Below are 5,521 nucleotides of genomic sequence, written 5' to 3' on the forward strand. Positions count from 1 at the left end.
GATGTATGAATCAAAATCAAAATACAACTGTGAATGACCCCTTGATGAGGAAACACTGCTATGCTGCCATGGTTTTTCCTCCATTAACGTGACCCTAACACAAATTCAGATACATTCAATACAATACATTCTGTTTTCTGTTCTTCCAAAATTCTTCCAAAGTCTTTTGAGGTTGACTTCAAACGTACAGCTCTGCACCACTAAAAACATGCCCCTGGGCGCACAGTTTATCTCACAGTGTCAAAGCCGAGGAGACATGCACTTCCCTTTGCCACCCTCATACACAGTTCATTGACAGCAACAGACTGCACCTGACTGAACCTGCCTGGGCTAATACAGGGCAGGCATTGCAGCAGTATATGAGTGTGTATATATGTGTGTCTCTGTGTGTCCGCTTTCATTACGAAGCCTTCTCTCTTCTATTTTCGTGTTAATTTTATGATGATTATTTATGTTTTGATTTGATTGTCTTGTGGTTTTAATGATCTTTCTTATTCTGTAAATCACTTTGAACTACTTTGTATATGAATTGTGCTATACAAATAAACTTGCCTTGCCTTGTGTGCGTACGTGTGTGTGTGTATGTGCGGATATGTGTGTGTTGGGGTTTCTGTGTGTTTAAATTGCAGAGCAGCGCAGGAGGCCTGTATTTATAGAATCACTTGACTGGGCTCTTACAGAAGGAGCTTACCACATTACAGAGAACCCAGTGAGCCGCATTGTCTTTTCATGTTATAGACAAGCCTATATGATGCACGGCACTTACGATGTCTGCTCCGTCTGCTTTTGCTTTTTAGTGGAGTGGGGAGATTGGATTATGGAAATGTAAAAGTGCTCAAAGCGTAACAACTTTGGACAGCAGATTATGAAAGATTAATTGAATCTAAATGCTACCTGTTTCCCGTTGAGTTCAAAGTAAAACATTCGGGTAAGAAATTAGTTGAAAGTTTTGGATCTATTTTTACTTTTGTGAGATACTTGTTGTTATGTTTATACAATAGAGTAGATGTAGCATTTACAGATTAATTACAAAATTGGAAATTGACAATATTTTTACTTTTTAATCTGTATGTCATTTAATTTTCCACTGATTTTGAGAGAAAACATCTTTAAAAAATAAGCATTGGCAAAATGTTCTTTACACTCTGTTGCTACTTTTATCCAATTAGCATTTTTAGTAGGGATGCACCGATCCAGCTTTTTCAGTTCCATTACAGATATCTGACTTTAAAGGTGCATTGTGTCACCTTTCAGATGGAGGTTCTGTCAAGTGCTTTACTTCATGGTGACGTTATGGCTTTATTTGGAATGTTTCACAGTATATTAAACCTTTCTATCTTCATGGCGACCCAACCAGACCAAGTTACAGGTCAGATCTGTTGAGAGGCAACACCACTCACAGTCAAAATACCTGTTTTCTAGATATTTTTGAGCCATAAAACTACCTGTAATTGAATAAATGTAAGGTAGAGCTGTTTAATGTCATACTGTGGAACATTCCAGGCAAAGCAATGGCATCTCCATTGAAACAAGCAGGTGATGGACTCGCAACCAAAAAGTTATATAGTGCACCTTTAAGTATCTGCTAATATCTGATTCACCGTTTACTTCTGTAGGGACAGAAAATGGTACCATTTACACAAGAGATTTAGTTATTTTTAGCCCCTTCATACTGAATAAAAGTTAAAAGTTCTGCATTGTATAACTTTTCTGGTGGAGGGTTTGTCAGGTGCTTTACTTCATGGAGATGTTATTGCTTTGTCTGGAATATTTCACAGTATGGTATTAAACCTTTCTATCTTCATGGAGACCAAACCAGACCAACTTACAGGTCAGATCTGTGGAGAGGCAACACCACTCACAGTCAGAATGCTGTTTTTTTCTAGATATTTTTGAGCTATAAAACCATCTGTCTTTTAATAAATGTAAATTAGAGCTGTTTAATGTCATACAGTGGAACATTCCAGGCAGAGCAATGACATATCCATAGAACCAAGAAGGTGACGGATCCTCAGCCAAAAAGTTACATATCCGAGTTTGATATCCGATTCACCGATTACATCCGTAGGGACAGAAAATTGTACCATTTACACAAGAGATCCAACTGTGTTATGCAACTGTTATTTAGAGCCCCTTCATATAAATAAAAGTTTTTAAAAATATGAGATATTCTTGGCCAAAATCAGCCTCGCAAAGTGCATTGTGTAACTTTTTTGATGGAGGTTCTGTCAAATGCTTTACTTCATGGAGATGTTATTGCTTTGTTTGGAATGAGATCAAACCAGACCAAGTTACAGGTCAGATCTGTGGAGAGGAAACCCCGCTCACAGTCAGAATGTCTGTTTTTCTAGGTATTTTGAGCTATAAAACCACCTGTAATTTAATAAATGTAAGGTAGATCTGGTTAATGTCATAGTGTGGAACATTCTAGGCAGAGCAATGACATCTCCGTAGAAACAAGCAGGTGACTGACCCCCAATCAAAAAGTTACACAGTGCACCTTTAAATATTCTTGTTACATCTAATCAAGGGCCAACCAGGATATCTGCTGAACCGATATCAGGACACCGATACCCGATACAGCTGATTTTTCATTACTGGCACAAATATTTGATTCCAGTGTGGTAGTGTTAGTGTGGGGGCATCCCTAACGTTCACCATGTGTGCTTGTTTTCTATGTAAATATAGTGCTTTGCTCGGTGACTGGTGCATTTGTTCCAACTGTAAATGAGCTCACATCTTGCATAAATATATTTGCAGACTTAACTTCAGGGAGGGAAAAACATGAATGCACAGTTGTGAGTTGCTGACTGGCTTCTTTGTATTGACTCGGTAACTTCTGGCAATATGACTTATAGAGTAGAGCTGCATTTTTGGAAGAAATATTTTTTTTCTGACAAGGACTGTGTGTGTTTGCGATTAGATTTGTGATGTTTAAAAAGTAGGATTCTGTTCAGATTCTGTTTCATGATTTGTGCACATTTTAAGGGTGCATTGTAACTTTTCTGATGGAGTGTCCGTCAAGTGCTTTTCTCTGTGGAGATGTTATCGCTTTGCCTGGAATGTTTCACAGTAAATTACAGGTCAGATCTGTGGAGAGGCAACCCCGCTCACACTCAGAATGCCAGGGTGACGGACCCCCAAAAAGTGCATTCAAGAGAAAACAGAACTGAAACTGTGTATACTCATAAATTAATACAAACATTTCAGAATTTTCTGTATAGATCTGATGACGGGTACAACAAGATTTGTACCCGTAAGTTGCACCAGCTAAAAAATGCGTAATGAAGATGAAAAAAGCGTGTATACGTTTTTATAACTTTTTGTGAGAAATTTATTTTATAAAATCAGAGACCAGGAACCGACATTTCATCTTGACAGACAAGTGATAGTAACAACAATAGACTAGAGAACAACAGACTGTTAACATCACATATGAACAGTTCTTCAGATCACTATATCATAAACAACAGAAAAGAACAAATTTACCAAACTCTCCATCTCACTCTAAATCACTAAATCCATTGAATTCTTCATCCTCTGTGTCACTTCTGAGCAACTCTGCGACCTCCGGAGGTAAATGGAGCACCAGTTCTTCTTCTGCATAGCTGTCGTCAGACTCGGCATCAGTTCCAGTTAGAATTATTCCGGCCTTTCTGAATCCTGACAGGATGGTTTCGGTTGTCACTGAAGTCCTTCAGACTTTGTCAATCCATCTAGTGACTTCAAGGAATGTTACATGGCGCATCCTCCCGTATACAGTGAAGCTGTACTCTCCATCTCCGCTTTCTGCCAGTCCCTCAGAAGTTTCTCGATCACTCCAAACTTTCTTTCTGCTGCTTGATGACTATTTTCGGCTCCATATTTCTCTACTTGCAGCAGGACAGCAGTTTTTTCTGCAGGAGACGTACGCAGAAAACTGACACACGAGTCTAGAGCACCCTCTCATGGCTGTCATTCTGAAAATTTTAATATATAAGTCACACTAGAGTATAAGTTGCAGGACCACCCAAACCATGAAAAAAAGTGTGACTTATAGTCCGGAAAATACGGTATATCTTTTCCAAATAAAGGCTCTTTTTGACAGACCAGTGCCGTGTTTACACGTACATCTTGAGAAAGACTTGAAAAACTTGAAATAAAGAAGTTTTCTTTGGAAAGTATACTGGAAGACCAAATACTTTCTTATTTTTCTTGTCATGTTCTTTGATTGATAACTGTGGCCACTGAACTTGTGATTTTGATTCAGTGTGCGGGCCTGTAATTGAGTGGTGTGTGTATTATTTTGTCATCCTGCCTATATGAATTCACAGTGGACCTCACATTCCCCTGCATCCTCCCACATGCTTATTAAGAGCGAAGGATTTCAGGAAGCGGCCCCTGCGCTTACAGTACATCCTAAAACACCACGGGCCCCTGGGATCGTCACGGAAACGCCCTCTTCCTCTGGATTCAAGCAACACTTAGCTAAAACATCTTCTCTCGGCGGTGATAAAGATTTGTTTACAAGAGATGAAATAGTATAAAAGTAAACACATTTGGAGAGTTTTACTTGAGAATGCATTAGAAGATAGAGCAGATTTGATTTGACTTTCGATATAATGAATTTAAAGCTGCACTGTGTAACTTTTCTTGTAGAGGGTCTGCTACCTGCTTGTGGAGTTTGGAGTTTGTTATTGCTTTGCCTATCACATTAAAAATATCCATTTAGTATTTATTCATTATGGTTGTTTCTATTGCTCAAAAATACAATAATTCCTTCTGTGAATAGAGGCAACTCTCCACAGATCTGAACTGTAATGAAGCGTAGTGCTGTAACCTGCTTGTCTCCCTAGTGACAGATAAGTTTAATCTATACTGTGGAACATTTACATGGAGATAAGCAAGGGACGGACTCTCCACTAGAGATGTTACACAGTGCAGCTTTAAATAAATCAGACTGAATTTAAAATCTACTGTTTATGTCAAGGAGCATCGAGATTTGAGAGAAAACTGAAGTAAAAACTGAAGTAAAATTGCTAAACTCGTCTTTGAATCAGTTGTTATTAGGAATGTAACAATAACCAAAATATTGCAATATAGTATCATCAAAAGTCTCAATAATAGCGTGGGCTGTCGCAATATATCTAATCACAAGCTCCTTTGCTTAAATGCATGGTTTTATGGTAGCAACAGCTTATAAACATCAGGAACTACATATCCCATGATTCATTTCAGTGCAGAAAACACGAAGAAATATATTTTTGACTTGAATTCTTGAGATTATGATGGAAATAATTCACACCGAAATCTTGTCAAGGTATTTTAAAAGCAAAAAGCAAAACTCCTATCTAAAATTGCATAAGCTTCTTCAAAATATCGCAATAAATATCGTACCATGAGATGCATATTGTGATAATATCTTACCGAGAAATATGGATATTGTTACATTCCTAGTTGTTATACATAATGTGGGATCAAGACTACAGGCTGAAAACAGTTTTGTAATAAGACCCAAGGACAGAGGATAAATTTCACAGCA

This window comes from Boleophthalmus pectinirostris, unplaced genomic scaffold (genome assembly GCF_026225935.1).
Source record: "Boleophthalmus pectinirostris isolate CB_2022bp ecotype Guang Dong unplaced genomic scaffold, ASM2622593v1 HiC_scaffold_21, whole genome shotgun sequence".
NCBI classification, from domain to species: Eukaryota; Metazoa; Chordata; class Actinopteri; order Gobiiformes; family Gobiidae; genus Boleophthalmus; species Boleophthalmus pectinirostris.